The sequence below is a fragment of the Myotis yumanensis genome, unplaced genomic scaffold, assembly GCF_028538775.1.
Source record: "Myotis yumanensis isolate MYYU_CA2020_CCGP unplaced genomic scaffold, mMyoYum1.0.hap1 SCAF_3, whole genome shotgun sequence".
Classification (NCBI taxonomy): Eukaryota; Metazoa; Chordata; class Mammalia; order Chiroptera; family Vespertilionidae; genus Myotis; species Myotis yumanensis.
This window is the reverse complement of record NW_027223754.1, coordinates 39116578-39129013: the sequence shown is the minus strand read 5'-3', so window position 1 is coordinate 39129013 and position 12436 is coordinate 39116578. Positions and strand designations below refer to the sequence as shown.

The window sequence follows — 12436 nt, the reverse complement described above, 5'->3', positions numbered from 1 at the left end:
CCCCGTTTTTGGGGGGTGCCTACTGCACTATCTAGGGTTGAAATATTGTGTTGTCTGGAATTTAAACTGCTGCAACAACAGCAAAAAGCCAATAAAGAAATTGTTTTAACAAACTGTTAAATCTATTTGATGGATATATTAAAGTTCATTATATCATTCCCTCTGCTTTTATGTTTGCTTTAATTAAAAAGAAAAATAAACCAGAACCTTGCCCTAACCGGTTTGGCTCAGTGGATAGAGCGTCGGCCTGCGGACTGAAAGGTCCCAGGTTCGATTCCGGTCGGGGGCATGTACCTTGGTTTTGGGCACATCCCCAGTAGGGGGTGTGCAGGAGGCAGCTGGTCGATGTGTCTCCCTCATCGATGTTTCTGATTCTCTATCCCTCTCCCTTCCTCTCTGTAAAAAATCAATAAAATATATTAAAAAATAAATCAACCAGAACCTTGATTAAAAAAAAAAAAAGTTTATCACCACACAGCCTTTCTCTCCAGGCACGCCTCTCACCTGACCCCACCCCTCCCTACACTAGGTCCAACCTCAGCATATCACTTGCTCCCATATCTCTGAAGACAATTACATTTTAAACTTCTTATCGTTACTCATGGTGTCTACCATCAGGAATGCAACATTACACTCCTCTGCCTATAAAAATTCTACTCTCTGTTCAAGGTCCAGATGTGACCTTCCCCAAGTCCTCCAGCGAGAATTCATCGTTGTGCTCCAACAGCAACCTGCCTGTTTGGCATGCATTCCACCCTTCTCTGCACTTTAGCTATTTACCATGTCTGTTACCTCACAATGCCATACAAACCCCGAGACTTCCAATAACCAGCTCTCTTTTGTAAACCCACTGGAGGGCCACAATAATAACATCTTACACACCTCTCAGGCCCAACCTAAACAAGGCTTTCTTGCCCTGAGCAGTTTCACTGACAAGAGAGAGACCTTCAATTAAAGAATGGGTGCCTATTAAGCAAGATGCTGGTCATGTTTAAGCAATGCTTTCTTAACGAAATCTCTAATAACTAAGGTTTGCACCTTGCTGGCTAAGATCACTTGATTTTGTCCTCCTACTGTCACCTTTGCTTGAGACGGGTCCCTCGGCAAACACTGCTGCCTGCACCATGCCAGCCTGCAGGGCTCCCTACCCCCTCTGAAAGGCCCTGGCTAATGTGGGTGCAAAGCCTTTCGATGACTCCACTTGGAACAGCTGACGCAGGGTAGGACTTCTGAGAGATCTGACTAGATCAAATAAAGGGGAAAATGAGCAGGTAATTTAAAAACATAAACAGTGTCAGTTTCTATCCGTGTTCCATGCTACTTCCTGCTGCCCTTTACCCAAGGCCAGCGTGAATAACCACCCTCTCTGGGACCGGTGTTAATCGTTAGGGCCCTTGTTAGCAAGGTCGGCCGGTCCAAAATAGTCCGAACAAAAACCCACCAATTAGACATTTTAACTTTGCAAACTCCACTTTTGAAATACAATGCTCTCTGCCAGGTAGAGTGCTTCGGAGTTTCTAGTTTCTCCTGGGAGTCAGTTCAAGAAAATAGCATTTGGGGGAGATGAGGGCAAACCACAGGATCTCTTCATATTAGCACTTCAGTCAACTGTATGAGACCGGGGAGAACAGTCTTCAATTGAAGGAAAAAGTGCATACGTACATGCGTGATGAAGACCTACACTTTCCATGTGTCAATCCAACTGACTTAGAGATACCCCTTAGTTTTTAATACATGCTTTCTCCCTGGGACATGAAGCAAAATTAATAACCTGCTTTTAAAAAACAGCAGCCATGAATTTTCTTACCAGTTCAATAGTAACAAAGTAAGCTTGGCGTCAAGAAGGCATGTTCCAATAACTGTGCCCCTATTTAGGGGTTCCAGGGCGATTGTGTTATCTTTGGTCAACAGAGTGAACCAGCAATACAGTGGGGCCTTGACTTACGAGTTTAATTCCTTCCGAGACTGAGCTCGTTAAGGAGCTCATTAACTCAAATTACTCTGTCAACTCAATGCAAAAAATCAGCGGAGAGACAGCTGGTATCTCAAAAAACTCATTAGTCGGGAAACTGGTAAGTCAAGGCCCCACTGTAACCGTATTTCGTAATCAAGGCAGTGAGAAAAACAAACTGCTCCAAAATTTCCTAAGTGTCACCAACGGCTCCAAAGGGACCTAAGCTCAAAAACTGGCAAATGCCAGAAGTTTTTATATTTCTTTTGTAGTTTTTGGTCTCCTTACAAACAGGAATCTCTAAAATTAAACACAATTCCAACCCAGCTAGCATGGCTTAATGGTTGAGCAGTGACTTAGGGGCCAGGGGGTCACTGGTTTGATTCCTGGTCAAGGGCACAAGCCTGGAATGTGGGCTCGGTCCCCAGTAGGGGGCGTGCAGGAGGCAGCCGATCAATGTTTCTCTCATTGATGTTTCTTTCTCTCTCTCCCTTCCTCTCCAAAGTCAATAAAAATATATTAAAAGATAAATAAAAGAACATCAAAACAAACCTTGAAAAGTGTTAAGCCTTATTCAACTGAGAAATCTTTCCATAACCACCTTCTGAAGTCTGTCCTTTTCCCTTATTAGCACCGCCGCCTCTGCCGAATGAGCCGAGCGGAAATCTCCGGGGTAGACTGACCCGCAGCCCCTCGAGGCCGCCCCTGGCACCGCCCCCTGGAGGCAGGACTCGGTACCAGCCCGCCCCGGCCACGCAGCTGTCTGCCCTGCGGCCGGGGCAGCCCACAGGTGAGGCACCGGGGCAGACAGGTAAGTTCTCACACACCCACCTGCCTCACGTGATGCTCCGGGGCAGACAGGTAAGTTCTCACATGCCCCACCTGCCTCACGTGAGGCTCCAGGGCAGACAGGTAAGTTCTCACATGCCCACCTGCCTCACATGTGCGCTGCCCGGGGCAGACAGGTAAGTTCTAACAAGCCCCACCTGGGCGCTCAAGGCCTCGACTCCAGGTGGGACCCAGAGCACCTGGGGGGTGGGGAGGTGGGAAGGGTGCGGGGAGGAGGGCATGTACCACATCAGCTACACACAAACGCACACATAAACTAGCTTCTGTGGAATGAAGTCATCAGTTAACTGTCAAAAAACAAACAAACACCAAAACAAAAACACCCTCATAGCCAAATAGTTCAAAGTAGTGGTTTTCAAAATGTGGTCCCAGAATAGTAGCTTCAGCTACCGAACAAAGAAATGCAAAGTCTCAGGCTACACCCCAGACCTTCTGAACCAGCAGCTCTGATGGCGGGCTGGGGTGGGGGTGGGGGCAGTTGTGCGCATTTTAATGAGTGCTTCAGGTGTATGCTCAAGTTGGAGAACCATGGTTTATTGAAGATTTGCTCCAGTTACTCTCAAGCCGTATTGTCTATGTGAATCAACTGTACATCTTGTTTAAAAATGCAGATTCTAAATGCAAAATAATATTGAATGTAAGCTGTGATTGAAAAATAAAATTTAGGTCTGAGGAACAGCAGCTGTGTGTGAAGCCTCCCCCCACCAGCCAGAGGAGCCACCACAACTGTGAACAGCACCCACCAGAGGAGCTGCTACCAACTGAGGAGCAGCTGCTACCACAACCACCCGAGGAGCAACCGCAGCCTGAGGAGCCACTGCCACCCAAGAAGCAGCCACTGAACGACTCAACATCTAGATATGGCGGTACGATCAAACATGGGTAGACAAAGAAACCCCCAAAGGAAAGAAAAGGAGGACTCGCCAGAAAAACAGCTAAGTGATACAGAGGCATGCAACATGACAGAAAAAGAATTCAGATTAAGGGTCCTAGAGTGCATAAACCGGATGGAGGAAAAAATCAATAAATTATGTAAGAACCAAGAAGAAATGAAGAGTGATATAGCTGCAATAAAAAACACCATTGAAAGTTTCAACAGTAGACTAGGAGAAGTAGAGGACCGAATTAGCAAATTAGAAGACAGGGAAACAAAACACACCCAAACTGAACAGCAATTGGAGAAAAAAATTAAAAGACAGGAGGAGAGCCTAAGGGAGCTATGGGACAACATGAAACGAAACAACATACAAATAATAGGGGTGCCAGAACAACAGAAAGAGGAACAAGGGTTAGAAAACCTATTTGAAGAAAAAATATCAGAAAACTTCCCAGAGGTGGGGAAGAAAAAAATCACACAAGCACAGAGAGTCCCAAACAAGGTGAACCCAAAAAGACCCACACCAAGACACATCATAATTACCATGGCAAATGTTCAGGACAAAGAGAGAATCTTAAAGGCTGCAAGAGAGAGACGGAAAGTTACATTCAAGGAATCTCCCATTAGATTATCAAATGATTTCTCAACAGAAACACATCAGGCCAGAAAAGAATGGACAGAAATTTACAAAGTGATGCAAAGCAAAGGACTGAATCCAAGAATACTCTATCCAGCAAGGCTATCATTCAAAATTGAAGGGGAAATAAGAAGCTTCACAGACAAAAAAAGGCTAAGGGAGTTTATCACCACCAAGCCAGCAATGCAAGAAATGCTAAAGGGACTGGTGTAAAAAGAAGAAATAAAAAGCCCAGAAAGAAAACAGCCACACAAAAAAAGAAATGGCTACAAACAAGTACCTTTCAATAATAACTTTAAGTGTAAACGGACTAAATGCTCCAACCAAAAGACATCGAGTGGCTGAATGGATAAAAAAACATGACCCATACATTTGCTGTCTACAAGAGACCCACCTCATTAGAAGGGACTCACACAGACTGAAAGTGGAGGGATAGAAAAATATCTTTCAGGCAAATGGAAATGAAAAAAAGCTGGGGTAGCAATACTTATATTGGGCAAAATAGACCTCAAAGTGAAGGCCATAACAAGAGATAAGGAAGGCCACTTCATAATACTAAAGGGATCAATACAACAAGAAGATATAACCCTGATAAACATATATGCACCCAATGCAGGAGCACCCAAATACATAAAAAAACTCCTGGAAGATATCAAAGGAGAGATCAACAACAATACAATCATAGTAGGGGACTTTAATGCACCACTGACATCCCTGAATAAATCCTCTAAACAAACAATCAGCAAAGAGACAGCAATCCTAAATGACTCACTAGATCAGATGGACTTAATTGACATCTTCAGAACACTTCACCCCAAAGCCACGCAATATACATTCTTCTCAAGGGCTCATGGGACATATTCAAAAATAGACTACATATTGGGTCACAAACAAAGTCTCCCCAAATTCAAGAAGATTGAAATCATAAAAAGCATCTTCTCAGACCACGATGGCATAATATTAGAAATAAACTACAATAAAAACAACCCAAAATACTCAAACACTTGGAAGCTGAATAGCATGTTATTAAATATTGATTGGGTTACCAATGAGATCAAAGAAGAAATTAAAAACATACTGGAAACTAATGACAATGAAAACACAACAATCCAAAACCTATGGGACACAATGAAAGCAATCCTGAGAGGGAAGTTTATAGCTCTACAGGCCTATCTCAAAAAAGAAGAAAAAATGATAGTAAATCATCTAACTCTACAATTCAAAGAATTAGAAAGAGAGCAATAAGAAAACCCCAGAGTGAGCAGAAGGAAGGAGATAATAAAGATTAGAGCAGAAATAAATGACATAGAGACCAAAAAAAACAATACATAAAATCAATGAAACCAAGAGCTGGTTCTTTGAAAGGATAAACAAGATTGATGAACCTCTAGCCAGGCTCACCAAGAAGCAAAGAGAGAGGCCCCAAGTAGCTTGTCTTTTCACTTTGTTAATGGTTTCCTTTGCTGTGCAAAAACTCTTGAGTTTGATATAGTCTCATTTGTTTATACTTCCTTTTGTTTTCCTTGCCCGGGGAGATATATCAAAAAAAAATATTGTTGCCGAAACCGGTTTGGCTCAGTGGATAGAGCGTCGGCCTGCGGACTGGAAGGTCTCAGGTTCGATTCCGGTCGGGGGCATGTACCTGGGCTGCGGGCACATCCCCAGGGGATGTGCAGGAGGCAGCTGATCGATGTTTCTCTCTCATCGATGTTTCTGACTCTCTATCTCTCTCCTTTCCTCTCTGTGAAAAATCAATAAAATATATTTTAAAAAAAAATATTGTTATGAGAAATGTCAGAGATTTTACTGCCTATATTTGCTTCTAGGCTTTTTATGGTTTCAAGTCTAACATTTAAGTCTTTGATCTATTTTGAGTTTATTCTTTTGTGTGGTGCAAGAAGGTATAACCCTGGTCTAGTTTCATTATTTTGCACATGTCTGTCCAATTTAACAGAACCATTTATAATAGACTATCTTTAGTCCATTGTATGTTTTTTGTCTCCTTTGTCAAATATTAATTGACTATAAAGGCATAGATTTATAAAAAAAAAAAAAAAAAGAAAGTGAAGGACAATTCAATGAAATCAGTAAAACAATACATTTAAAAATGAGTAGTTTATGGACATTTACTTTTATTCAGTTTCTTCTTAAGGTGAAGAAAACTCTAAAAAAAATGAGTAGTTTAACAAAGATAGAAATCATAAAAAAGAAAGAAAAATTCTGGAGGCTAAGAACACTATGAATAAATTAAAAAAAAAAAAAGGTGGCAATAGAGAGCATTAACAACAAGATGGATCCAGCAGAAAAAAGCATCTGTGAGTTAGAAGACAGAAATGTTGAAATATTCCCGTTGGAAGAGAACAAAGAAAAAAGAAAGCCTATGTGATCTATGGAATACTAACAAAAAGAACAATTTGCAAATTGTTGCAGGTTCAGAAGGAGAAGAGAGAAAGAAAGGGGCAGACACTTATTTAAATAAATATTAACTGGGAACTCCCCAAGTCAGGGGAGAGATTTGGACATCCAAGTTCATGAGGCTCATAAGAACCAAACAGTCAACTTAAAGTGATCCTCTAAAACACACCTAACAATAAAGATAAAGTAAGAGCCCTAGCAAGTTTGGGTGCACTCCCACCGGGCCCACCTCCGGCTCCCACCTGGCTCACCTCCGGCTCACTCAGCTCGCAGGCTCACTCAGCTTGCAGGCTCACTAGCTTGCAGGCTCACTCAGCCGCGTGGTATGATTAAATACTCGTGAGTTGATTACTCTCGGGCTGTAATTAAGTAATTAAGCCGAGGAGCCACTTGGAGCCACCAGGTGCCCACCCTTGAGGTTTTCGCAGAACCAGCTGGGCCAGAGCCTCTGCTCCACCCCAGGGATGAAGCTGGCAGCCTGGGCTCCTTGCAGGTCCCCCACAGCCAGCCCCTCCCCCCCACCCCACCCCCCGTGCTGCCAGGCTGCTGTGGCTTCCATGACCCAGGCACAGTACGGGCCCTGCCTCGCCTGAGCTCAATCCCTGTTGGCTGTGACGCCGTAGCCCCATTTTGCTTCCATTAAAAATGTCTGTGTATTTCCAGAAAAAAAACAACAACATAAAGGGGAGGGAATAAAAGGGAAGTTATTGTATACAATCAAAGTTGTAGTCAGTGTAAATGGACTTTCATATCTAGATGAAGTTTTATATAAGCTCCAGTAACCACACAGCAAAAAACCTACAATAGATTCACAAGAGAAGAGAAGGAAGATGCAAGGAAGAAAGAATTCTACCCAGAGTCTCAGAGGGTGGTGGCCCTTCTGAAACCTTGATATAGGATTGTGATGCAATAAATTTCTGTTCTCTTAAAAACAAAAACAAAAACAAACAAAAAAAGAAAAATAAAATTTAAAAAGTGCAGATTCTAGCTCGGTAGTCTGGAACAGGATCTAGATTCCACAGGATTTACACGTGTATGGCATGGGCACACCCAAGGGCACGGCCACAGCACACATGGCTGCCCAGCAAACGCAGGGGTGGGGAAACTCTTCAGAGTTTCCCAAGAAGAGTTATCAGTCAGTTTAGAAGAGGCCCTGGCTTGCCAGCTTAGGGTTACAAAGGAGCCCTCCTGAGCCAACTGCGCTGGAGGGCTTAGTTACTGAGGTGATTCATCAGGTGGTCAGATTGCATCCAAATGGTACAGGCGAGTCACTCCCGGATAAGGATTTCGCCCACCGCCAGCTCTTTCCTGCTCATGGTGGTCCATTGCTCTGCCATCTACAATCTCCCACATCCTCCAGGCTCAGGGTTCTGCAGCTGGTAAATGATACGCCTGTTTTCAAAACTCAACAAACATTTCCTTTATCAACTGAAATAATCGAAGCTAGCAAATGATCTTTAACCGGAATATCCCGCTTGGCCATTTTTGTTATCTAAGTCTCAGCAGGAAACTGCCAAATTCTGTTTTCCACACCTCGGTGTCAGAAGGTAGATGCCTAATTTGTATTTGACTAAATACAGTACACTGCCCTTCCCACCATGGTGCACAGAATAGGTATTCAGTAATATTTAATTGGTTTACTTTTTGATCATTTACCCTATGTAAATCAATACACACTTAACAGAAAGGCTTTCCAGTTAAACATGGGATCCATTAAATTGGCTAATTTAGAAAATATGTGCAAAAAAATAAATTATGCAAATAATTAGTTGTGCAAAAAGTACAAAAAATAAATTATGCAAATAATTGGATTGCTTGCTTCCATTTCTAAAACTAGTTCTAAAAAGTTGTTCAATTTGAAAGCAGCAGGGTTACTTTTTATTACCTTGTCAAGTTATTTTACTTAATACAACACATCTTACTGCTAAACAATTTCCATGGCAAAGAAATTAATGGCCTTAGACAAGACCAACCTCATGAAGCTGAGTTCATTCACATTCAATTCAGTCTAGTATCTCTGGAATTAATGTTTTAAAGATTATGTGAACTGTTCTCAGACATTTAAAATTAAGGCATTACCCTTTTCTCCACAAAAGATATTCAGCATCTCTTCTAAAAAGTCTATGAAACTTTCCAAGCAACGACAGATGAGATGGTCTACGCTATTCTTGCCCATCTTCTGTAAATTTAGGAATAACAAGGAAAGACTCAAGTGAAATGCTAGATAAGATTGATTTATTAGTTTTGGTGACTAATTCCTTAATCATGAATAGGAGCACAATTGTAAGAACTCCCAGAAGAAGTAATCTGACTCACCAAATATGCCCTCCACCATGAACAAAGCTAATTACATCGCAAAAAGGCAAATCCAAACTCTAAGCCTGTAACATTGCTGCTACTATTCTTCTTAACACTAGGATCAAGTTATTTGGTCCTGCTCTCCAAACAGTAACTTTTTTTTAAAATATATTTCATTGATTTTCCACAGAGAGGAAGGGAGAGGGACAGAGAGCCAGAAACATCGATGAGAGAGAAACATCGACCAGCCGCCTCCTGCACACCTCCCTCTGGGGATGTGCTCGCAACCAAGGCACATGCCCTTGACCGGAATCGAACCCGGGACCCTTCAGTCCGCAGGCCGACGCTCCATCCACTGAGCCAAACCGGTCTGGCCAAACAGTAACTTTTTAAAGGGAAACATTGCTTACTTGGTGCCTAGAAATGTAGACCGACAGTGAAATGTAGCTTGATTCCTGTGAACTGTCAGTGTAGGAAATTAATACATATGAAATATTCTTACATGCTTTTGCACTATACATTTTCATTCTGTCCTTTGAACAATAGTATGAAGCAGATATTGTCACTCCCATTCTACATATGATATGGCTCCAAGGGGCTCAATAACCCACTCACAGGCACACTGCCATCGTCACGATTGTCAGTATTTGAATGCATATCCAGGTGAACCTGAAACCTGAGCACTTCAACCTGAGGGTTCAAACAGGGACACTGGGTAGTACATGCTGAAATGTATGTGATCTGGGCTAATAATTTCTCTTACATTTGAACCTCTTTGTTAAAAGTGCTAGTTCCGATGACGTTCTGTCCATGAAGAGCATTTGTATACATGATCACATGATCCTTACTCCCACGTTGTAAAGGCCAGGTAGAGAATTTCCTTCACTTTCCAGATGAGGTAAAGAGGTTAGATGGCTGGACCGAGGTCCTATGACTGCCATGTGGCCTGTCTTGGCCCAATCTGAGACCTCTAGCACACAGCCGTCATTGGACAAAGTCAGTCTTATTGGCCTGTTACAGTGGGGGAGACTGGGCATCAGAGGAACCCCGAGATGCCTCACAAAACAGACAGTTCAGAGACTGGGGTGGCAGGGGGAGGGGTGGGGCAGGTTCAGTGGAATTTAAAGGAAAGTGTTTCAAAGGCTTGAGGCGAAAGAGGGCAGAGGGTCAACATCAGGTCTGCACTGCAGGATGGGCCCAGGGCCCTGTGTCCTGTCCTTGGAGACTAAACGTTACGAAGGATGTAGACAGGTATGTCCAGAAACCCTTTACATGGAGCTCTGTATCTGGCCTGGGAACCTAGCCTGCTTGTCTGTGTCCAAGTGACTTGGACCCTCCAGGTAGAGTGATGTTTCCTTCTTGCTGACGGTTTCAAACAGCAAGGCTTCTGACAGTCAATGCTTTTCCAGAATAGGGTTTCTCAGTAAGAAAGCAGAGGGGATTCTTTGACACATGATGACATCAGTGTGTCTGTGGGAGAAATGTGGTTTCCAATTCGCCTCCTATTCTCTGCGGTTTCACCCTGAGGAATGGCAGAGCAGAATTTACATTTCCAGTCGGAAGTACTTTACCTGAATAGGCCCCGTCACGATTAGAGACATTCAGCGTATTTTCTTATTTACACAAAAGTCAGAATTTCAAACATTCTTACATTTCACAGCAGATTTTTATTGTTGTTGTTAATCCTCACCCGAGGATATTTTTCCATTGATTTTTCTGAGTGTGGAAGGGAGGGGGGGAAAACGAGAAAGAAACATTGTTGTGAGAGAGTCACAGCGGATTGGCTGCCTCCCAGAAAGCACCCTGACCAGGGCAGAGGATCAAGCCTGCAACCGAGGTACGCGCTCTTGACTGGAATCAAATCCTGGACCTTTCAGTCTGTGAGCCAACACTCTATCCATTGAGCAAAACTAGCTAGGGCACATAACAGATTTTTTAATGAGTATTTACATAAGCATCTCACATTTATTTTAATTTAGAATCCAACTTTAATGAAAATTATATTCATGCAAACTCCTGCATCCACCACTTGACAGAGAACAATGCTCCAGGCTGCTCGCAGCCCTCCGTGGGCGGGAAGCTGGCTCTACCCTCGTCAGGGGAGGCGTCAGGCCAGCACCCCGGCTGGGACTTCTCACCTCCCGATGCTGATGGCTCTGCTCCTGTGTGTGCAGCTATGATCCAGAGGATGTCTGTGTTGAATACAGAAGTTGCCACGACACTGGTCACAAGCCACTGGCAGCATCTCTTTCTTCTTACACCCCTTTTTCGAGCACCGGAAGGTAAAAACCTCCTTCTTCCCAGGACTGCATCTACAATCTCTATCCACGTGCTCACCAACCACCACATCCGGTATCTCTCCCTTCTTCACTGGGATTGGGCGGTTACAAAGTGGGCACACTGGGACCTGAACATCCTTCTTGTATGCAAAGGGACATTTATGTGCAGCGTAGGTAAAATGATCCTTACAGAAATCTTGCTCACATACATCACGTTTCAATGGAAGAAAATCTAGCTGCTTGCAGGTCTTTTCTGAACAATGCTTCCCCAAGTCAGGGAACTCCATCAGGAGAAAGTGTCCCGAACACAGAGGGCAGAGTGTAGCAGCTCCTGGCTCTCGTCGAAGGCCGGCGCAGCCGGGGAACTGGGTGGTCCTCTTCCGCGGCCCAAGGCCGAAAGGACGAGGAAAACTGGGCCCGAGAAGCGACCACGGTCCGCCCGAGCCCGGGAGAGAGAGCGGCATTCAACTTTTATACATTTTAAAGTGTTCTTCTGTATAAGATTTAGTTTTTTTTTAAAAATAAAGGTTAAGCACCTAATGATGTTTAAAGACCTCTGGTTTAGTCCAACCCTCACATTTCATAGAGAAGAAACTAACAACAAAAGCAACAACCATTACCATTATTTTTATTACAAGCAACTGGGGCCTAGAGTGATTGACTCATCTCAGGTTCCTGGTAACTAAAGACAGGATTGGAAATGTTTGTATTTAATTGAATTGTTGAAGCTTGAAAACAATGACCTATGCCTGTGAAGCTGGCCCTGGGATAGATCTCTCCCTCCTGGTCTCTGCTGTCCTCCTTATCACCTTGTTTGCCCATGTCAGCAGATTCTGTATACCAGGACTGTAAAAGCATAAACGCTGTCATCCACATACTTGATCAGAAAGCTCTAGAAATGAGCATTTTGATATTCCTCAAGACAAATCTCTAGTCTATTCATCAAAATTAATGCTATCAAAATGTAACTGCTGAGACAAAACTAATGAGTTAAATAATGAGTAGAAGTTCCATTTAAATCTACAGGGAAAACATTTTCTCAAACACTTATCACAAGTAGGAAGCAGGAAGCTTTATTGGTCCTTAAAAAAATGCCACATATTTAAAAATAAAATGACTGGAAATGCAGG

At 43.1% G+C, this 12436-nt stretch overlaps 1 pseudogene; it reads right to left on the bottom strand.

The window, feature by feature from the left end:
* Positions 1–11105: 11105 nt before the first annotated feature.
* On the bottom strand, positions 11106–12035 carry LOC139004942 (AN1-type zinc finger protein 2A pseudogene; annotated as a pseudogene).
* Positions 12036–12436: the final 401 nt, after the last annotated feature.